Genomic DNA, 24,799 nt, shown 5'->3' with positions numbered 1-24,799 from the left:
TCTAAAGAAAGGTATTAAAACTATCTCCATACACATGATTTTAATATATGGAAAGAAAAGAAATCTGACTATAAAAAGTCAAGAAGCAATTGACTGTGAGAGTACAAGGTTTATGAATAAAGGCAACTCTTGACAAAATATTAAGGGAGAAAAAAGGAGACAAGAAAAGACAACCTCAAAACATCAAAGCACTGGGTTCACCACTAAAGGGTGACAGATTATGCCACCCTTATATATCCCATTTTGGCACAATAATTATTTTAAACTAAAGGCACTTTCAAAAAATAGCAGGTGCAAGGAGAACATTTTGACCTTCCATTTTCTTCCTGAAAGTAGAAGATGAAACTCTCATGTGTAAGATGCATCCCCCGTAACATCTAGATTAGGAAAAGAAAACCTTTTTTTAAAGATATTTTTATGTGGACCATCTTTAAAGTCTTTATTGAATTTGTTACAATATTGTTTATGTTTTATATTTTGGTTTTTTGGCCCTGAGGTGCATGGGATCTTAGCCCCTTGACCAGGGATTAAATCTTCCATGGAAGGAAGAGTGTTAATGACTGGATTACCAGGGAAGTCTCAAAAAACATTCTTAATAGCACAGATGGAGACTTGAGGCCAAGAGAATTCTATACAAAGACAGGGAGTTAAAATAGCTATATGTTTTTAGGTGCTTTCCCACAATTGTCTCCATTGTTCAACCTCAATAGAGACATTCAGGTTTTGCTAATCCTTTGGATCTTCATTTCCTCATGAAGGCTCTACATCATGTAAAACATATATTAAATAAATATATATGTTTTACTTCTATTAATGTCTTTATTGTTTAGTCACTGAGTCATACCAACTCTTCCGCAATCCTGTGCACTGTAGACTGCCAGGCTACCCTGTCCATGGAATTTTCCAGGCAAGAATACTGGAGAGGGTTGCCATTTCCTTCTCCAATTAATATCTTGTGTCAGTTTAATTCTCAGACCCATTTGAAGACCCCAAGAGAGTGAAACAAAAGTTTGTCTCTGCTACACTACCTATTTCTAGTTTCATTAATGAAGTCAAAACTTGTTCCAAAATTTTCAATGAGATGAACATAACATGTCTGAATAGTAACTTTAAAAAATTATATCAACCTGACACAAAAACATCAATTAAAGAAATAATTTCTGCCAAAAGAATCAACAGAGAACTGCCAAACATAGAACTAATAAATTAATAGATATAGAAACCTAATAGAATTAGAATGAAGAACAGAACAGTGATTCTATACTTTTAGTTTGGTTTCTAATCTTTCAGTCACATGTCTAGCATTTCACTCGAAGGATTAAAGAATGCTATTTAAAAGTCCTAAAATTGATCTTGGTTGACTTCAATGAATAAATACCTCCATACCTCCAGAGAGAAATTTTGAGGATAAAATTTCATGTTTGATATTTACTCCAGCTTCTCTGTTTTCAAAAGCAAGAATTTCTGAAGACAATAAGACAAAAATGAAGATTAGTTTCATATTATTAAAAAGAAATTAACTTAGATCATCAGAATATCAATGTGAGTAAGAAAAATAGAACAATCCTCTTTAAATAACATTTGTTTTGTTTTGTTTTGTCTTCTGCCTATAAACTAATTGAAGGAATATTGTGTTTTTTCTTAGTCTCAAGGATCAGGCACTGAGAACAGCAAAACTGTTGTTTTAACCGTCTTCTGCAAAATGCAGTAGTGGGAATGTGAGTTCTGCATATTAAGTGATTAATGAACCTTGGATTAGTTTTGACTGATTCACTGTTGAGTTTTGGGCTGGGATAGTTTGTCAGCACTAAAGTTGCCCACGATGTTTCAGATACAAATTAAATCATCTCAAGAGTTTTGCGGGATTATTCTAAGCAGCAGTGAAAATTAAAAATACCCAAATAATATATATGCTGATAGACTCACAATCACTTGGTTAAAAAAATGTACATATTGACTACATTAAACTAATAGCAATCCATTTTGGTTCAATGAAGGCAGAGCAATAAAAGGTATTCATGACACATATCATGAACAGCTTAGAAAGGGGTCTAAGTACATAATAAATACTACAAATTCTTCTTAGAAAAATATCACCACCTGTAAACATAGCTTCTGGGGACTACAAAAGGGACTGCTGTTCACATGTTTAGGTGTTTCTGAAACACACAGGATATGAATATACCTATAAATAAAGTGCTGCCTGAGGTCAAAGTGTTATAAACTATCAATGTCTTACATCTAATACATAACTTTTGGATTAAAAAGTAGTTCAGACAAGTTGAAAAATACATAATAAAGGAAAAAAATAAAACTGCTCCATGCTCCTCTATTAATAGATTTGATTTCAAGCCATTTTCTATATCATATATATTCAAGATTGAATTCAGAACACACATGTACACACACACTATATATAGAGACCTAATTGTGCTTTCTTTTTTCCTATGAACATTATTTTTACAAAATGTTTTTTAAAACCTGATTTTCAGAGTTTCCTGAAATGCTACTTTTTAGTTATAACAATATACATTTCTCATTCCCCCATTAGTTGAGCTTTTAATTTTTACCAAGCTTTATTATTAGATAATAATATATACATTTTCATAATTAAAGTGACAGTATTGATTTTTATCATGGAAGAGGCATAGGCTTTGATGTCAGACTTACTCTGTACTTATTCTACCTTTACTGTTGAATGTGTCCTTGCACAAGTTCTTCACATTTCTACACCTTAGATTATTCATGAAAAGCATGTAAATAATGATAAGCATGTGGTATGGAAGGCAGTGTAAACTTTGAAACCTTCAAGTTTTGAGTATTTATTTCACACAGCATTCAATACAGCTGTCTTCGTGGACAGCTCTCCTAGTGGCTCTCCTCTAAGCCATGCTTCAAGGGATTCTCCCTCCTTTGTTCTTGTATCTATGCTTCTTTGGAGCCTTTTGATTTTAGCTCCAAAGCTGGTGGAAAGATAGCACAAAAGATTGCAGAAGATGTTTTATGGCCAGTTAGGAAGTGACATAACCTTATCCCTTGCTACTTCCACTGGATAAAACTTGGTCATGTTGTTCTATCTAATTGCATAGAAGACTTAGAAATGCAGATCACCTGTGTGCCCAGAAGGACCTTGGCAGTCCCTCTTCAGGAGGATCAATGAGGTAATACATGGCATTCTGCCAACTAAGCGGCCTTGCCAAAATAAGGAGCATAGACACTTTTTTAATATCTAAAGGAAGACGTAGAATAGGTGCTGATGTGTATCCTAATGTAGGGAAGCTCTGGAGTTGGGTCCTTGGTAGTGGATGAACCTCAATATTTGAACTGCAAGTTGATAACAGATGTGGAAAGCTTAAACTTTAACTTATTTTACTAATGAATCTTTAGAATATACTTTCTTAGTAGCAAAGGTGCCAAAATGATCCTCTTTTTCATGTTGTTCCCTCCACTTTGTAAATGGAATTTTAATACCTAGAAACTAACATATTAAACTGAATATTTTCAGATTTTAAAATTAAATTGTGCTATGATGACCATTTCTTTCACTATGATTTTTCCCTTAATTAGGATTGATTTCTTGGAATAGATGACCAAATGAGAAGTTCCTAGGTATGCTCACACAGCTATCAATTCGCTCATTTTTATTATGCTGTATTCTTAAACACTCAGGTGTTAAGAATTTGAGACAGTGAACATAGTAAAAATTTCCCTTGTCAGTGGAATAACAAAATACTAATTTTTTTAATAATTATTGAATATTGATTATATGTAGATTACTATGTCAGTCAGAATGTACTCAAAAGACATATAAGACACTCTTCTTACATCTTATGAAGTACAATAAGATAACTAGAAAGATAACTTTGAATTTAAATAAATTTGGGTTTTAATATTAACTCCTTTAGGCATCAGCTGCGCTATCTTAGGTAAGTCACTTAATATTTCTGTTATTCTGTTTTTTTAATATGTAAACTGGAAATAATGTAATCTTTCTGGGATTAAATGAAATAATGTACAGAGAAAGTTTTACAACAGTAGTAAATATTATTTGTAGGTCAGTTCTGTTCAGTTCACTTCAGTCACTCATTTATGTCTGACTCTTTGTGTCCCCATGGACTGCAGCACACCAGGCCTCCCTATCCATCACCAACTCCGGAAGTTTACTAAAACATATGTCCATTGAGTCAGTGATGCCATCTAACCATCTCATCCTTTGTCATCCACTTCTACACCCGGCTTCAATTTCTCACAAATTCAGGGTCTTTTCAAATGAGTCACTTCTTTGCATCAGGTGCCAAAGTATTGCAGTTTCAGCTTCAACATCAGTCCTTCCAACGATCACTCAGGACCGATCTCCTTTAGGATGTATTGGTTGGATCTCTTTGCAGTCCAAGGGACTCTCAAGAGTCTTCTCCAACACCACAGTTGAAAAGCAACAATTCTTTGGTGCTCAGCTTTCTTTATAGTCTAACTCTCACATCCATGCAAGACTACTAGAAACACCACAGTGATGATGAGATGGACCTTTGTTGGCAAAGCAATGTCTCTGCTGTTTAATATGCTGTCAAGGTTAGCCATAACTTTCCTTCCAAGTAATAAGCATCTTTTAATTTCATGGCTGCAGTCACCATCTGCAGTGATGTTGGAGCCCAAAAAATAAAGTCTGACACTGTTTCCACTGTTTCCCCATCTATCTGCCATAAAGTGATGGGACCAGATGCCATGATCTTAGTTTTCTGAGTGCTGAGTTTTAAGCCAACATTTTCACTTTCCTCTTCAATTTAATCAAGAGGCTTTTTACTTCTGCTTCACTTTCTGCCATAAGAGTGGTGTCATCTGCATATCTGAGGTTATTGATATATCTCTCTCCAATCGTGATTCCAGCTTGTTCTTCATAGTTCAGTGTTTCTCATGGTGTACTTGAATATAAGCTAAATAAGCAGGTAGACAATAGACAGCCTTGACGTACTCCTTTTCCTATTTGGAACCAGTCTGTTGTACCTTGTTCAGTTCTAACTGTTGCTTCCTGAGCTGCATACAGATTTCTCAAGAGGCAGGTCAAATGGTCTGGTATTCCCATCTCTTTCAGAATTTTCCACAGTTTATTGTGGTCCACATAGTCAAAGGCTTTGGCATAGTCAGTAAAGCAGAAATAGATGTTTTTCTGGAATGCTCTTGCTCTTTTGATCAGCCAGAGGATGTTGGCCATTTGATCTCTGGTTCCTTTGCCATTTCTAAATCCAGCTTGAACATCTGGAAGCTCACGGTTCAGGTACTGCTGAAGCCTGGATTGGAGAATTTTGAGCATTACTTTACTAGCATGTGAGATGAGTGCAATTGTGCGGTAGTTTGATCATTCTTTGGCATTGCCTTTCTTTGGGATTGGAATGAACACTGACCTTTTCCAGTCCTGTGGCCACTGCTGAGTTTTGCTAATTTGCTGGCATATTGAGTGCAGAACTTTCACAGCATCATCTTTTAGGTTTTGAAATGGTTCAACTGGAATTCCATTACCTCCACTAGCTTTATTTGTAGTGATGCTTCCTAAGGTCCATTTGACTTCACATTCCAGGATGTCTGTCTCTAGGTGAGTGACCACACCATCATGATTATCTGGGTTATGAAGATCTTTTTTGTACAGTTCTATATATTCTTACCACCTCTTCTTAATATCTACTGCTTTGTTAGGTCTGTACTATTTCTGTCCTTTATTGAGCCCATCTTTGCATAAAACGTTCCCTTGATATCTCTAATTTTCTTGAGATCTCTAGTCTTTCCCATTCTGTTGTTTTCCTCTATTTCTTTGCATTTATCACTGAGGAAGGCTTTCTTATCTCTCCTTGCTATTATTTGGAACTCTGTATTCAAATGGGTATATCTTTCCCTTTCTCCTTTGCCTTTCACATCTCTTTTTCACAGCTTTTTGTAAGGCTTCCTCAGACAGCCATTTTACTTTTTTGTATTTCTTTATCTTGGGGATAGTCTTGATCCCCATCTCCTGTACAATGTCAGGAACTTCTGTCCAGACTTCACTGGCCTCTCTTTATATCAGATCTAGTCCTTTAAATCTATTTCTCACTTCCACTGCATAATCTTAAGGGATTTGATTCAGGTCATACCTGAATGATCTAGTGATTTTCTCCACTTTCTTCAATTTAAGTCTGAGTTTGGCAATAAGGAGTTCATGATCTGAGCCACAGTCAGCTCCTGGTCTTGTTTTTGCTTACTGTATAGAGCTTCTCCATCTTTGGCTGCAAAGAATATAATCAATCTGATTTTGCTGTTGACCATCTGGTGATGTCTATGTTGGAAGCAGGTGTTTGCTATGACCGGTGCATTCTCTTGGCAAAACTCTATTAGCCTTGGCCCTGCTTCATTCTGTACTCCAAGGCCAAATTTGCCTGTTACTCCAGGTGTTTCTTGACTTCCTACTTTTGTATTTCAGTGCCCTATAATGAAAAGGACATTTTTTTTTTGAGTGTTTGTTATATAAGGTCTTGTAGGTCTTGATACAACCTTTCAGCTTCAGCTTCTTCAGCACTACTGGTTGTGACATAGACTTGGATTATCATGATATTGAATGGTTTGCCTTGGAAACGAACAGAGTTCTGCTAAAGCACTGCATAGCACCTATTATTTGTAGAGTTTCATTATATGCCAGAGCCTCTCTGAATGTGTTTTATTAGTATTATCTAGACACAACATGTTGACAGAAACATTTTTTTTAATGGTTCAGTTCAGTTTAGTACAGTTCAGTTGCTCAGATGTGTCCGACTCTTTGCAACCCCATGAGTTGCAGCATGCCAGGCCTCCCTGCCTATCACCAATTCCCAGAGTTCACTCAAATTCACATCCATCGAGTTGGTGATGCCATCCAGGCATCTCATCCTCTGACGTCCCCTTCTCCTCCTGCCCCCAATCCCTCCCAGCATCAGAGTCTTTTCCAATGAGTTAACACTTTGCATAAGGTGGCCAAAGTATTAGAGTTTCAGCTTTAGCATCAGTCCTTCCAAAGAACACCCAGGACTGATCTCCTTCAGAATGGACTGGTTGGATCTCCTTGCAGTCCAAGGGACCCTCAAGAGTCTTTTCCAATACCACAGTCCAAAAGCATCAATTCTTTGGTGCTCAGTTTTCTTCACAGTCCAACTCTCACATCCATACATGACCCCTGGAAACACCATAGCCTTGACTAGACAGACCTTTGTTGGTAATGTCTCTGCTTTCTAAAATTTTGTCTAGGTTGGTCATAATTTCCTTCCAAGGAGTGAGTGTCTTTTAATTTCATGGCTGCAATCACCATCTGCAGTGATTTTGGAGCGCCAAAAAATAAAGTCTGACACTGTTTCCACTGTTTCCCCATCTATTTCCCATGAAGTGATGGAACCAGATGCTATGATCTTCCATTTCTGAATGTTGAGCTTTAAGCCAACTTTTTCACTCTCCTCTTTCACTTTCATCAAGAGGCTTCTTAGTTCCTCTTCACTTTCTGCCATAAGGGAGATGTCATCTGCATATCTGAGGTTATTGATATTTCTCCCAGCAATCTTCATTCCAGCTTGTGCTTCTTCCAGCCCAGTGTTTCTCATTATGTACTCTGCATATAAGTTAAATAAGCAGGGTGAAAGTATACATCCTTGACGTACTCCTTTTTCTATTTGGAACCAGTCTGTTGTTCCATGTCCAGTTCTAACTGTTGCTTCCTGACCTGTACATAGGTTTCTCAAGAGGCAGCTCAGGTGGTCTAGTATTCCCGTCTCTTTCAGAGTTTTCCACAGTTTATTGTGATCCACACAGTCAAAAGTTTTGGCATAGTCAATAAGGCAGAAATAGATGTTTTTCTGGAACTCTCTTCATTTTTCCATAATCCAACGGATGTTGGCAATTTGATCTCTGGTTCCTCTGCCTTTTCTAAAACTGGCTTGAACATCTGGAGGTTCACAGTTCATGTATGGCTAAAGCCTGGCTTAGAGAATTTTGAGCATTACTTTGCTAGCATGTGAGATGAGTGCAATTGTGCGGTAGTTTGAGCATTCTTTGGCATTGCCTTTCTTTGGGATTTGAATGAACACTGACTTTTTCCAGTCCTGTGGCCACTGCTGAGTTTTCCAAATTTGCTGGCATATTGAGTGCAGCACTTTCACCGCATCATCTTTTAGGATTTGAAATAGCTTATCTGGAATCCCATCACCTCCACTAGCTTTGTTCGTAGTGATGCTTTCTAAAGCCCACTTTACTTCATTCCAGTATGTCTGGCTCTAGGTGAGTGATGATACCATCGTGATTATCTTGGTCGTGAAGATTTTTTTTGTACAGTTCTGTGTATTCTTGCCACCTCTTCTTGATATCTTCTGCTTCTGTTAGGTCCATACCATTTCTGTCCTTTATCGAGCCCATCTTTCCAAGACATGTTCCTTTGGTATCTCTAATTCTATGAAGAGATCTCTAGTCTTTCCCATTCTGTGGTTTTCCTCTATTTATTTGCATTGATTGCTGAGGAAGGCTTTCTTATCTCATTGCTATTCTTTGGAACGCTGCATTCAGATGCTTATATCTTTCCTTTTCTCCTTTGCTTTTTCCTTCTCTTCTTTTCACAGCTATTTGTAAAGCCTCCCCAGACAGCCATTTTGCTTATTTGCATTTCTTTTCCATGGGGATGGTCTTGATCCCTGTCTCCTGTACAATGTCACGAACCTCCGTCCGTAGTTTATCAGGCAGTCTATCTATCAGATCTAGGCCCTTAAATCTATTTCTCACTTCCACTGTATAATCATAAGGGATTTGATTTAGGTCATACCCGAATGGTCTATGGTTTTCCCTACTTTCTTCAATTTAAGTCTGAATTTGGCAATAAGGAGTTCATGATCTGAGCCACAGTCAGCTCCCGGTCTTGTTTTTGCTTACTGTATAGAGCTTCTCCATCTTTGGCTGCAAAGAATATAATCAATCTGATTTCAGTGTTGACCATCTGGTGATGTCCATGTGTAGAGTCTTCTCTTGTGTTGTTGGAAGAATGTGTTTGCTATGACCATTGCGTTCTCTTGGCAAAACTCTATTAGCCTTTGCCCTGCTTCATTCCGTATTCCAAGGCCAAATTTGCCTGTTACCCCAGGTGTTTCTTGACTTCCTAGTTTTGAATTCCAGTCCCCTATAATGTAAAGGGTGACTGCAGCCATGAAATTAAAAGATGCTTACTTCTTAGAAGAAAAGTTATGACCTAGATAGCATATTGAAAAGCAGAGACATTACTTTGCCAACAAAAGTCTGTTTAGTCAAGGCTATGGTTTTCCCAGTGGTCATGTATGGATGCAAGAGTTGGACTGTGAAGAGAGCTGAGGGCCAAAGAATTGATGCCTTTGAACTGTTGTGTTGGAGAAGACTCTTGAAAGTCCCTTGGACTGCAAGGAAATCCAACCAGTCCATTCTAAAGGAGATCAGCCCTGGGTGTTCTTTGGAAGGAATGATGCTGAAGCTGAAACTCCAATACTTTGGCCACCTCATGTGAAGAGCTGACTCATTGGAAAAGACTCTGATGCTGGGAGGGATTAGAGGCAGGAGGAAAAGGGGACGACAGAGGATGAGATGGCTGGATGGCATCAGCGACTCAATGGATGTGAGTTTGAGTGAACTCCGGGAGTTGGTGATGGACAGGGAGGCCTGGCATTGCTGCGATTCATGGGGCCACAAAGAGTCAGATAGGACTGAGCGACTGAACTGAACTGAATTAACAATGAAAAGGACATCTTTTTTGAGTATTTGTTCTAAAAGGTCTTGTAGGCCTTCATAGAACCATTCAGCTTCTTCAGCTTTACTGGCTGGGGCATAGACTTGGATTACTGTGTATTGAATGGTTACCTTGGAAACGAACAGAGATCATTCTGTTGTTTTTGAGATTGCATCCAAGTACTGCATTTTGGACTCTTTTGTTGACCATGATGGCTACTTCATTCCTTCTAAGGGATTCCTGGCCACAGTAGTAGATACAATGGTCATCTGAGTTAAATTCACGCATTCCAGTCCATTTTAGCTCGCTTATTCCTAGAATGTTGACGTTCACTGTTGCCATCTCCTGTTTGACCACTTCCAATTTGCCTTGATTCATGGAGCTAACATTCCAGATTCCTATGCAGTATTGCTCTTTATAGCATCAGACCTTGCTTCTGTCACCAGTTACATCCCCAACTGGGTATTGTTTTTGTTTTGGCTCCATTCCTGCATTCTTTCTGGAGTTATTTCTCCACTGATCTCCTGTAGCATATTGGGCACCTACTGACCCCGGGAATTCCTCTTTCAGTATCCTATCATTTTGCCTTTTCATACTGTTCATGGGGTTCTCAAAACAAGAATACTGAAGTGGTTTGCTATTCCTTTCTCCAGTGGACCACATTCTGTCAGACCTCTCCACCATGACCCACCCGTCTTGGGTGGTCCCACATGGCATGGCTTAGTTTCATTGAGTTAGACAAGGCTGTGGTCTGTGTGATTAGATTCACTAGTTTTCTATGATTATGGTTTCTGTGTGTCTTCCCTCTGATGCCTCTCGCAACACCTACTGTCTTACTTGGGTTTCTCTTGCCTTGGACTTGGAGTATCTCTTCACGGCTGCTCCAACAAAGCACAGCCACTGCTCCTTACCTTGGAAGAGGGGTATCTCCTCGTGGCTACCTCTCTGACCTTGAACGTGGAGTAGCTATTCTCGGCCCTCCTGCGCCCACACAGCCACCACTCCTCGGACGTGGGGTAGCTCCTCTCAGCCACTCCTGTGCTGTCACAGCCTGGCACTCTCGGCCCATCACCTCTGACATCAGGCAAGGGGTAGCTCCTCTCGGTCACACTTAGGCGCGGTCCCTCGCAGCCAGCGTGCTTCTGCATGGTCCGTCTAAGCAGCATATGATGAGGTGCCACAGAAGTATTAGAAAGGACTATCTGAGTGCTGACAATGGGCTGCTGAGGAGAGCTGATGTATTTGACAAAGACGGCATGCTTCCTGTGGGGTTGGGAGGGCAATAAAAGCATGAAAAAATAATATAGGCAAAAGTACAGAAATATGATGAAACCCTAATATAAGTAAAATCATAATGGAAGCCAATACAGAGGAATTTAGGGAGAAATGAAGGAGAAGATGCTGACTGTTGAACATCACATCAGAGTAAGAAAGGGAGGATATTTAGAAATGTTCAGTGGTATTGTGTCCTTTAGTAGATATCCTTACTCACAGAGCCACAATCAGGGTGCTTGTTTCTTCCAAGGGTAAAGATTCTGATGTACCAAATACTCACACATTTTTTTTTTTTTTTTTTTTTGGTCAACTCTATTTGAAAATAATTAAGTGATTATATAGAATGGGATAAATAACAATACAGCCCAGATCTCAGTCACTATGTATTAGAGGCCATCTGGTTCCAAGGGGAGATGATATGTAACTTAAAGAGTTTGACCAGCCTACATAAAGAAAAGGAATTTAACCCTGGCCAAATTATTTAATGTTGGAAAAGAATCCACCTGCAATGCAAGAGATCCTGGTTTGATTAATGTGTTTCATTATATTATTATCAAGACACAATATGTTGACATGACTCGGGCCAAATTATTTAATATTATGTGCCCTCAATATCTTCATGAGTTTAATAGGCAAAGTTATGAAAATATTAATCTACTGTTCAGATTAACTTGTTTAAAATGTTTATTTTTAATCTGTTTATTCATCTCATATACTGTTAATAATACCAAATTTTCAGAGTCATTGCAAAGATGGAATATGAAAGTATTCAATATGTTATCTTGTGCATGCATGCATGCTTAGTCACTCAGCCGTTTCCAACTCTTTGTGATCCCATGGACTGAAGCCTGCCAGGCTCCTCAATCCGTGAGATTCTCCAGGAAAGAATACTGGAGCAAGTTGCCATTTCCCCCTCCAAGGGATCTTCCACACCATGGGACTGAACCCACAACTCCTGCATCTTCTGCACTGCTGGGCAAATTCTTTACCACCTGGGAAGCCATATCTGGTGCACACTAGGTTCTTGATAAAACTTAAATGCCTGGAAGACAGATTCAGGTCTTGATTCTACCTCTGTCTCCAGGTGGGTCAAGTAGCTCACACTGTTCAGGGGAATGGGACATGAGGAGGCAAGACATGACAAATGCAACCACATCTTCTTATGTCCCTTGCCTTCCTCCCTGACCACTTATATCATCAGATTTCTCTGTACCAAGGAAGATAAGAGTGCCGGGGGGAAAATGACAGTTATAAAATATTAGTTCAATGCCAGCACTCCTTAAAATGATAACAATGCCTAAGCCTTTGTAACCTCTGATAGTCAAGGCTGTTCACAGATTTTATACCACAATGGTTTTGTACAGGTGGAATAGTCAATAATATCCTCTCATTGTTCTAGGACTAGAGTCATTAATGATCTAATCTTACTAAATCATCTGGATACTGGAAAAAACAAGGTGAAATAGCACTATATGAATCTTGACAGCCATACAGGGAAAGGACAGAAGGCAAACTGTCATTTACCTTATTAAATCAATTTCAATATTGTACATCTCTACCTAATAGCACTGCTCTCCAATTGAATGTAGTTCCTTTTAAGTGGCACAATGAGCAATAATTTCTGAATGTTCCTTCAGAGGTATTTCCCTGTGTCCTCATCTTTGTCATATTTTGTTTAGTCTTCTTTAAAACTAGGCTACATTATCTGACTCCCTTTGACAGACTGTAGTCAAGTGAAGAATTTCAAATGAATTTCCAGACAGGTGGTCAGTCTATGTAAGTACCTTGCTGGGAAAGCTAGTGACATAAACCTGCAGAGTATGAATAAAAGCAATTTTGTACCACTGAGCCAGCAGATACCACCTAATCAATTACCATGACTTTTAATATGACCTTTGCGTAAAGAAATTTACGTCTGTGTTATCATCATCATCTTTCAGTCTATGGTATAGTAAAAGCACAAGGGATGGGCAATTTAACTAAGGACCCAAGAAAAAAACAACAGTTAAAAGGGGGGAGGGGATTCTGAGAACTGAATGCATTCTATGCAAACTTTGGTGTCAAAACTTAAACTTTTATGTGAGATTTTTTTGTTGTTGTTTTCCATTTTGACTAAGCCATGATGATAATTCTAGTACATGGCAGTGATTCACTGAGTGGGGTTTTATAATAAGAAGAGTGTTTGAGAAGGAAGTCAGTAATTAGTAAGTATAATATGAACTATTATATTTAACTTAAAATTAGTAACAGCTCCTATATCTATATTTATTATATATTACCACAATAATGCTATTGTGGCACACAACTATATTTGTATTTGCTCCATATCAGTTCACCAATTGGGAAGACTTGGTTATATCAGCTAGGCTTGGCTGATCTAGGCTGACTGCCTACATGCATCTGCAATCAGCCAGGGAGTTGTTGGGTGCTATCTAGTTTAGGATTGCCTTAATTGGTTTGGCTTCTTGATGCATATGGTGAAAAAGTTGGCTTAAAACTCAACATTCAGTCCAGGTTTGATGCACGATACTGGATGCTTGGGGCTGGTGCACTGGGACGACCCAGAGGGATGGTACAGGAAGGGAGGATGGAGGAGGGTTCAGGATGGGAAACACATGTATACCTGTGGCAGATTCATGTTGATATACAGCAAAACCAATACAATATTATAAAGTTAAAAAATAAAATTAAATTAAAAATAAAACTCAACATTCAGAAAACTATCATGGCAAATAGATGGGGAAACAGTGGAAAGAGTGAGAGACTTTATTTTGGGGGGCTCCAAAATCACTTCAGATGGTGATTGCAGCCTTGAAATTAAAAGACACTTGCCCCTTGGAACAAAAGCTGTGATCAACCTAGACAGCATATTAAAAAGCAGAGACATTACTTTGCCAACAAAGGTCCATCTAGTCAAAGCTATGGTTTTTCCAGTAGTCATGTACGGATGTGAGAGGTGGACTATAAAGAAAACTGAGTGCCGAAGAATTGATGTTTTTGAACTATGTTGTTGGAGAAGACTCTTGAGAGTCCCTTGGACTGCAAGGAGATCCAACCAGTCCATCATAAAGGAAATCATGCCTGAATATTCATTGGAAGGACTGATGCTGAAACTGAAGCTCCAAAACTTTGGCCACCTTAATGCGAAGAATTGACTCATTGGAAAAGGCCCTGATGATGGGAAAGATTAAAGGCAGGAGGAGAAGGGGATGTCACAGGATGAGATGATTGGATGGCATCACTGACTCAATGGACATGAGCCTGAGTAAGCTCTGGGAGTTGGTGATGGACTGGGAGGCTTGGTGTGCTGCAGTCCATGGGGTCACAAAGAGTCAGACATGACTGAGTGGCTGAAGTGAACTGAACTGATTCATATGGTATCCTCTCCTCTAGCAGGATAGCTACAGTTTGTTCCCAACAAACTGTAGGAACTGAAGGGTTCCAAGAGACAGAAAGAAGAAAAGCACAAGTCCTCTTATGGTCCAGGAGTAGGACACTATCACTTCTACTGAGTCTTTTATTCTAAAGTGTATCACAAGATCAGTTCAGATTTAAGTGGCATAAAAATATAGGCTACCTCTTCCTGAGAGTTGCCCTAAGGCCAAATTTGCAAAAGATATGAATATAGAGAAGGGGTAGAAAATTGTAGCAACTATTGCCAAAAGAAAAAAAGATACACCCTCTTTACTGGAAGATTTTTATTGAGAAGAAACCTAAATGTAGTGCGTTTCTTTCATTATTTTCAATAAAAAATATTTTGACCTATAAAAAAATTCAAGGCATGTTATATGGTGCTGTGTTGTATATCCATATTACATGAATAATTATAACTAAGGTATTTATAATCCAATAGGGAATCATGATTTGCATGTATAAATACCTATAACACAAAGAAGAGAATACACACCATTTGGAAGATAAAAGTGCCCTTTGAGGCAAAATGTTTTAGTGGAAGAAGTTACACTTATATGGAGTATTGGATATATTGACAATGAAGTCAAAACATTCCAGTTACATGCAAGGAAAAATACATTTTAGTGTGGGGGATACAAAAAGGAAAATGAGATTGTTAATAGAAAATTAACTAAAATATGTCCCACCTTTCACCTCCCACTTTTAGAAAACAACCCTGGATATGTAACATTTGTAAAAAGAAAAAAGAAAGAAAGTAGCTGTAGTTATAAATATTGCTAAAGATACCAGTTGCAAGCCCAAGGTAGTTTTGTTTTATTTTTAAATGTGGGTCTTAGAAAGCTAGGTAGAAGCCTAGCACAGAAAAAGAATTATGTTGACAAGACTTGAAAGCCCTCAGAAAATCTTCCATACTTTCTGTTAAATAACGGTGGTGATCAAATATATCAGTCATTTCAGAGAATTCCAATGGCATGTGAGTGATAGAGGAAACCTCAAGACTCATGTGCAAGTAATGTTTTTGGTGGATTTAAGGGAGATACTTCCCATTCACAGAGTATAGAGGAGCTCCATTATTGTGCTAATTTTCACATACATCGCAAATCAGCAAGTAGGAAGAATCTTATTTCTCACTGCTGTTCACTGAGGTCTATGTTCCTCCCAAGTGACTATTCAACTGCCCTGTTCAAATTCTTTTCATATTTTGGATTTCCTCTTTATAAATAATACTTATTTGAAACGGTGGATTTCTGGGGCTCTATTATATTCCACTGATCCTTTTATCTATAATAGAAAAAATTCCAAAACAACTTGATTGCTATAGATTTACAGTAAGTCTTGATTTTATCTAATACAAATATCTAGTATGAATCTTTCCCATTTTATTTTTATTTTTAAAAATTGTTTTGTCTATTCTAGTTCCTTTTACCTTTGCATACACATTTTAGAATCATCTTGCCAATATCTAAAAACATCTGGGATTTTGATTGGGATTGCATTCAATGTACTTTTATATGAAATCTAAAGAAGTGAAACACATAACAGTGGAGGGCAGAATGGTGATTGTTTATTTCCCAGGTGAACCCCTCTGTAGCCTGCATGAACTGCAGTGTCCCCTGCTCTTGGGCTACAATTTATATTACTAATAAAATGTAGTATACTTCATCTGCCCAGCATCTGGTATCCTGTTTTTCACAATCCCTCAGATTTTAAGCTAAGAATCCCTCCATGAACAAAAATGTGAAGAAGAGGGTAAAGAAACACTGGAATTTTCAATATGATGATTAACAGGAGTAGTGAAAGAAAATTTCCTCGATATTTTACTTATGTAAAAAAAAAAATCAATTTCTAATTGCTAAAATTAATGTTCAGTTCACGTTAGTCACACAATCATGTCCAACTCCTTGTAACTCCAGGTACTGCAGCACACCAGGCCTCCCTGCCCATCACCAATTCCTGGAGCCTACTTAAACTTATGTCTATCGTGTTGCTGATGCCATCCAATAATCTCACCCTCTGTTGTCTGCTTCTCCTCCCACCTTCAATTTTTCCCAGTATCAGAGTCTTTTCAGATGAGTCAGTTATTCGCATCAGGTAGCCAAAGTATTGGAGTTTCAGCTTCAGTATCAGTCCTTCCAATGAATATTCAGGCATGATTTCCTTTAGGATTGACTAGTTGGGTCTCCTTGCTGTCCAAGGGACTCTCAAGAATCTTCTCCAATACCACAGTTCAAAAGCATCAGTTCTTCAGCACTCAGCATTCTTTATGGTCCAACTCTCATATCCATACATGACTACTGGAAAAACCATAGCTTTGACTAGATGGACTTCTGTTGGTAAAGTAACATCTCTGCTTTTTAATATGCTGTCTAGCTTGGTCATAACTTTCCTTCTAAAAGCAAGCGTCTTTTGATTTCATGGCTGCAATCACCATTTGCAGTGATTTTGGAGCCCCAAAAAATAAAGTCTCTCACTCTTTCCATTGTTTCTCCATCTATTTGCCATGAAGTGATAGGACCAGATGCCATGATCTTGGTTTTCTGAATGTTCACTTTTAAGCCAAGATTTTCACTCTCCTCTTTTACTTTCATCAAGAGGCTCTTTAGTTCTTCTTCACTTTCTGCCATAAGGGTGGTATCATCTGCATATTTGAGGTTATTGATATTTCTCCCAGAAATCTTCATTCCAGCTTGTGCTTCATAAAGCCCAGTGCTTCACATGATGTACTTACTCTGCATGTAAGTTAAATAAGCAAGGTGACAATATATAGCCTTGATATACTCCTTTCCCAATTTGGACCCAGTCTGTTGATCCATGTCCAGTTCTAACTGTTGCTTTTTAACCTGCATACAGACTTCTCAGGAGGCAGGTAAGGTGTTCTGGTATTCTCATTTATTTAAATTTTCCACAGTTTGTTGTGGTCCACACAGTCAAAGGCTTTGGCATAGTCAGTAAAGCAGAAATAGATGTTTTTCTGGAATTCTACTGCTTTTTTGATGATCCAAAGGATGTTGGCAATTTGTCTTTGGTCCCCTTTTCTAAATCCAGCTTGAACATCTGGAAGTCCATGGTTCACATATTGCTGAAGCCTGGTTGGGAGAATTTTGAGCGTTACTTTGCTAGTGTGTGAGATGAGTGCAATTGTATGGTAGTTTTAGCATTCTTTGGCATTGTCTTTCTTTGGGATTGGAATGAAAAAGAACACCTCCAGTCCAGTGGCCACTGCTGAGTTTTCCAAATTTACTGGCATATTGAGTGCAGCACTTTCACCGCATCACCTTTTAGGATTTGAAATAGCTTATCTGAAATTCCATCACCTCCACTAGCTTTGTTCGTAGTGATGCTTTCTAAGGCCCACTTGACTTCACATTCCAGGATGTCTGGCTCTAGGTGATTGATCACACCATCATGATTATCTGGGTCGTGAAGATCTTTTTTTGTACAGTTCTTCTGTGTATTCTTGCCACCTCTTCTTAATATCTTCTGCTTCTGTTAGGTCCATACCATTTTCATCCTTTATTGTGCTCAACTTTGTATGAAATGTTCCCTTGGTATATCTAATTTTCTTGTAGAGATCTCTATTCTTTCCCATTCTATTGTTTCCCTCTATTTTCTTTGCACTGATCACTGAGGAAGGCTTTCTTATCTCTCCTTGCTATTCTTTGTAACTGTGCATTCAAATGGGTGTATCTTTCCTTTTCTCCCTTGCCTTTAGCTTCTCTTCTTTTCTCAGCTATTTGTAAGGCCTCCTGAGACAACCATTTTTGCCTTTTTACATTTCTTTTTCTTGGGAATAGTCTTGAATACTGGCTCCTGTACAATGTCATGAACCTCCGTCCATAGTTCTTCAGGCACTCTATCAAATCTAATCCCTTGAATCTATTTCACACTTCCACTATATAATCATAAGTGCTTTATTTTGGTCATATCTGAATGGTCTAGGGGCTTCCCTCATAGCTCAGTTGTTAAAGAATCCTCCCACAATGCAGGAGACCCCAGTTCAATTCCTGGGTTGGGAAGATCCGCTGGAGAAGGGATAGGCTACCCGTTCCAGTATTCTCGAGCTTCCCTTGTGGCTCAGCTGGTAAAGAATCTGCCTGCAATGCAGGAAACCTTGGTTCGATCCCTGAGTTGGGAAGATCCCCTGGAGAAAGGAAAGGCTACCCACTGCAGTATTCTGGCCTGGAGAATTCCATGGACTATACAGTCTATACAGTCCATGGGGTCACAAAGAGTCAGACACAACTCAGCAACTTTCACTTTCATTTTGAATGGTATAGTGGTTTTCCCTACTTTCTTCAATTTAAGACTGAATTTGGCAATAAGGAGTTCATGATCTGAGCCACAGTCAGCTCCCAGTCTTGTTTTTGCTGACTGTATACACCTTCTCCATCTTTGGTTGCAAAGAATATAATCAATCTGATTTCAGTGTTGACCATCTGGTGATGTCCATGTGTAGAGTCTTCTCTTGTGTTGTTGGAATAGGTTGTTTGCTATGACCAGTGCATTCTCTTGGCAAACCTCTGTTAGCCTTTGACCTATTTCATTTTGTATTCCAAGACCAAATTTGCCTGTTACTCCAGGTAGCTCTTGACTTCCTACTTTTGCATTCCAGTCCCCTATAATGAAAAGGACATCTCTTTTGGGTGTTAGTTCTAGAAGGTCTTGTAGGTCTTCATAGAACTGTTCAACTTCAACTTCTTCAGCATTAGTTGTCGGGACATAGACTTGGATTACTGTGATATTGAATGGTTTGCCTCAGAAATAAACAGAGATCATTCTGTCATTTTTGAGATTGCATCCAAGTACTGCATTTCGGACTCTTTTGTTGACTATGATGGCTACTCCATTTCTTCTAAGGGATTCTTGCCCATACTAGTAGATATAATGGTCATCTAAGTCAAATTCACCCTTTCCAGTCCATTTTTGTTTGCTGATTCCTAAAATGTCAATGTTCACTCTTGCCATCTGCTGTTTGACCACTTCTAGTTTGCCTTGAATCATGGACCTAACTAACATTCCAGGTTCCTATGCATTATTATTCTTTATAGCATCAGACTTTATTTCCATCATCAGTCACATCCACAACTGGGTGTTGTTTTTGCTTTGGCTCTGTCTCTTCATTCTTTCTGGAGTTATTTCTCCACTGATCTCCAGTAGCATGTTGGGGACCTACCGACCTCTGGCATTCATCTTTCAGTGCTATAGCTTTTTGCCTCTTCATACTGTTCATGGGTTTCTCAAGGCAAGAATACTGAAGTGGTTTGCCATTCCCTTCTCCAATGGACCATGTTTTGCCAGAACTCTCTGTTATGACCTGTCTGTCTTGGGTCGGCCCTACATGGTATGGCTCATAATTTCATTGATGTAGACAAGACTGTGGTCCATGTGATCAGACTGGTTATTTTTCTGTGACTGTGGTTTTCATTCTGTCTGCCCTCTGATGGAGAAGGATAAGAGGCTTATAGAAGCTTCCTGATGGGAGAGAGTGACTGAGGGGGAAACTGCATTTTGTTCTGATGAATGGGGCCTTGTGCTGTAAATCTTTAATCCAATTTTCTATTGACTGGGAAGATGATTAAGGCACTCGGCCCACCTGGGACAAGCACCTGGTACCCTGAGCTGCTCAGACCTGGGAAGGGCACAAAAATGCATGCCCAAGCCACAGAGACTGAGCCAGAACTGTGTCTGAGTGTCTCCTGTGAAGGTACAGTTCAGCAGTGGCCTGCCACAAGGGCTCTGAGTGCAGCATATCTGGATATGGCATAAACCCTCTTGGAGGAGGTCACCATTAACCTACCACTGAACCACCAGCATTTACACAGGACTGGGAAAAGAGACTCTTGGAGGGCTCCAAAAAACTGTTCTGCGCACCAGGACCCAGGAGAAAGGAGCAGTGATCCCACAAGAAACTGACCCAGACATTCCATGAGTGTCCAGGAGTCTCTGGGAGAGGCAAGGGTCAGCAGTGGCCTGCTTCAGGATCAGAGGCAGTGAGTGCAGCAGTGCGTGCATGGGACCTTTTGAAGCAGGTCGCCATTATCTTCATTCAGTTCAGTTCAGTCGCTTAGTCGTGTCCGACTCTGGGACCCCATGAATCCCAGCAGGCCAGGCCTCCCTGTCCATCACTATCTCCTGGAGTTCACTGAAACTCACGTCCATGGAGTTGGTGATGCCATCCAGCCGTCTCATCCTCTGTCGTCCCCTTTTCCTCCTGCCCCCAATCCCTGCCAGAGTCTTTTCCAACGAGTCAACTCTTCACATGAGGTGGCCAAAATACTGGAGTTTAAACTTTAGCATCATTCCTTCCAAAGAACACCGAGGGCTGATCTCCTTCAGAATGGCCTGGTTGGATCTCCTTGCAGTCCAAGGGACTCTCAAGAGTCTTCTCCAACACCACAGTTCAAAAGCATCAATTCTTCAGCACTTAGCTTTCTTCACAGTCCAACTCTCGCATCCATACATGACCACTGGAAAAACCATAGCCTTGACTAGACAGACCTTTGTTGGCAAAGTAACGCCTCTGCTTTTGAATATGCTATCTAGGTTGGTCATAACTTTCCTTCCAAGGAGTAAGCGTCTTTTAATTTCATGGCTGCAGTCACCATCTGCAGTGATTTTGGAGCCCAAAAAACAGTCAGACACTGTTTCCACTGTCTCCCCACCTATTTCCCATGAAGTGATGGGACCAGATGCCATGATCTTCATTTTCTGAATATTGAGCTTTAAGCCAACTTTTTCACTCTCCTCTTTCACTTTCATCAAGAGGCTTTTTAGTTCCTCTTCACTTTCTGCCATAAGGGTGGTGTCATCTGCATATTTGAGGTTATTGATATTTCTCCCGGTAATCTTGATTCCAGCTTGTGCTTCTTCCAGCCCAGCGTTTCTCATGATGTACTCTGCATATAAGTTAAATAAGCAGGGTGACAATATACAGCCTTGATGTATTCCTTTTCCTATTTGGAACCAGTCTGTTGTTCCATGTCCAGTTCTAACTGTTGCTTCCTGACCTGCATATAGGTTTCTTAAGAGGCAGGTCAGGTGGTCTGGTATTCCCCTCTCTTTCAGAATTTTCCACAGTTTATTGTGAATTATCTTCATTACCTCCACCATAATCTGGCCTCAGGTTAAGCATCAGGGAGGGTACACAGCCCCCCCTATCAACAGAAATCTAACCTGAGACAAAAGCTTCTAATAGATAATCTTTATCAGATAATGAAGTTCCCTACTATTACTAATTTGCTGAGAATTGTTACTATAAATGGATATTTTTCTAGTGCTTTTTCCATATCTATTGACATGAACAAACAAATTTCCTTTTTTTTATGTTATTATCATGCATTTACTGATTTTCAAATATAGAACCAGGTTTTGATTTCTGGCATGAATGCCAGCCTCAGAAAATGATTTAGGAAGTGTTTCTTCCTCTTCTATTTTCTGGAAATTTTTGTGTAAAATGTGTATCATTTTTTTCTTTAGGTGTTTGGCAGTGAAATTGTCTGGACTTGAAACTTTCTTTGTTGGAAGATTCCAACAGCAAGTTCAGTTTATATATATATATATATATATATATATATATATATATATATATATCGGGATTTTCTCTTTTGTTCACCTTGATTTTAGTAGTTTGTGAACTTAAAGAAGTGGCCTATTTTCCCAAGTAATGGATGTAAATTTGTTTATAGCATTCTCTCATTATTCTTTAATGCCTGTGTGGTCTATAGTGATGTTTATTATTTCTAATATTGTTAATTAAAGTTTGATATTTTTCTTTCATTCTGGCCAGAGATGATAATAGTTTATTAATTTTATTGACTTCTCTTTTCAAAAAACCAGATTTTAATTTCATTTATTTTTTTTTCTAATTTTCTTTACCATTCATGGTTTTCTACTCTTTAGTATTTCTTTCACTCTACTGCTTCCAGTATACATTCTGCTTCTTTAGTTTCATAGGATGAGCTCTTTCTTTAATAATTTGAACTTTCTTCCTTTAAATTATAAGTATTTATTGCTATAAATTTCCCTTTCTTCTATAGCCACATCTTACAAATTTATCTTATCCTTTAATTTCATTGAGTTCAAACTATTTTTAAATTTTTCTTGAGATAGCCTCTTTGATTCATAGGTTATTTACATTTATAAATTTCTAAATAATGGAGATTTTTTCTGGATATCTTTTGCTTATTGACTTCTAGTTTGGTTCTGTTATGGCACAGGAATAATTTTTGTTTGATTTGTTGGCACCCAACTCCAGTACTCTTGCCTGGAAAATCCCATGGATGGAGGAGCCTGGTGGGCTGCAGTCCATGGGGTCCCTAAGAGTCAGACACGACTGAGTGACTTCCCTTTCACTTTTCACTTTCATGCATTGGAGAAGGAAATGGCAACCCACTCCAGTGTTCTTGCCTGGAGAATCCCAGGGACGGGGGAGCCTGGTGGGCTTGCCATCTATGGGGTTGCACAGAGTTGGACATGACTGAAAGGACTTAGCAGCAGCAGCAGCAGCAAATTTATTTTTATGATGCAGCATGCTGTTATCCTTGCTAATTTTCTACATCCCCTTGACAAGAATGTATATTCCACTGTTTGGGTGTAAAAGACTCTACACCAACAAGGTCCAGTTGGTTCATAGTATTGTTCAGGTCATCTTACACTCATTGGTTTACTACCTACTTTATCAATTATTGAAAAATGACTGTCAAAGTCTCTAGCTAAACTTTTGGATTTTCTTATTTCTTCCTTGAGCTTTGTCAGTTTTCCTATGTAGTTTTTTTGAAAAATCATTCTTAGATACATATATTTTTAGACTCCTGTGTCTTGGAGAATAACAACAGTTTTTCATCATGTAATTTTTTCTAACCCCTAGTACTAATCCTTTTTCTGAAGTTTACTTTGCCTTATTTTTTTGTATATACTCCAGCTTTAGTTTGTTTAGTGTTTCCACGGTATGTCTTTCACCATTCTTTAACTTTTTTTTTTTAGTTAATTAATTTAATTGGAGGATAATCACTTTACAATATTGTGATGTTTTTTGCCATACACAACATGAATCAGTCATAGGTACACATGTGTCCCCCCATCCAGAACCCCCTCCCATCTCCCTCCCCACCCCATTCCTTCTGATTGTCCCAGAGCACTGGCATTGGGTGCCCTCCTTCATGCATGGAACTAGCACTGGTTATCTGTTTTACATATGGTAATATACATGTTTCAATGCTATTCTATCAAATCATCTCATTTCTTTGTTCTTATATGTATAGCAGGCTTTTTGCAGACAGTATATAATGATACCTTGGTTGGTTGATTTTCAACCAACTTTACAATTTTAATCTTTATGGCATCTTAAAGCATTTACATGTAAGTATTAATACTTTTAAATTAAAATCTACAAAGTTACTACATATTCTATATTTTTGTCACCTATTAGGGTTATGTTTAACTGCCTCCTCTTGAGTTAATTGAGCATTTTTTACATCATTCCACCTTATTTCTTCTATTGTCTTATTTATACCTGGTTTTGTTTTTTATTTTAATAGCTGTTCCCAAGAGTTTTCAGTGTTCATATTCATGTCCAGATAATATGCTATTTGAGTGTATAATGTAAGAAACTTACAAAGTGCCAATACTTTTGTGCTGTTATTGTCATATATGCTATAAACATACAATGTATCACTACCATTTTTGCTTTTGACAGTTACCTTTTAGAGAAATTAAAAATAGAATAAAAATTATGGTGGGCAGAATTTTAAAATGACCTCCAAGAATCCAGGCCTCTGATATATATATATACTCTGTAATCCACACTTCTTGAGTTGGAGAAGACTTACATATATGAAGAGATCGCTCCCAAGATTGTTTCATACTATATGACAGAAAATGTTTTTCAGATGTAAATAGATTTCCTAACCATTTGACTTTCCATTAATCAAGAGAGAGATTGCTCTGGGTGGACCTAACCTAACAACGAGGTTATTGAACAAGGGTGAAATTTCTGCAAGAGCCTCCTTACTGGTCTGGGAGCAGTTAACAGCCAGGTGTAAACTTCACATGGAGGGAGGACAGGATGAGAATTTGACACTGACCTCTAACAACTGAGAGCAGACCTGACAGACAATCAGCAAGAAAACAGGGATTTAAATACTTCAACTTCAGAACACTGAATTCTGGTAATAATGGGTGGATCCGGAAGAGGATCCTGAATGTCAGATGAGATCTTAGCACTGGCCTTGGAAGATCCCAAGCAGAGAACTCAGTCATGCCATTCCCAGACTTCTAACCTACAGAACTGTGTGATATCAATAGGTGATGTTTTATGCCATAAAATCTGTGGTAATTTGTTATATATCAATAAAAAATGAAGTCAAATGATTTTATTTTACTTTCATT

The sequence above is a fragment of the Bos mutus genome, chromosome 6 (genome assembly GCF_027580195.1).
Source record: "Bos mutus isolate GX-2022 chromosome 6, NWIPB_WYAK_1.1, whole genome shotgun sequence".
In the NCBI taxonomy this organism is placed as follows: Eukaryota; Metazoa; Chordata; class Mammalia; order Artiodactyla; family Bovidae; genus Bos; species Bos mutus.
The sequence above is the reverse complement of the archived record's forward strand: the minus strand, read 5'-3'. Positions refer to the sequence as shown.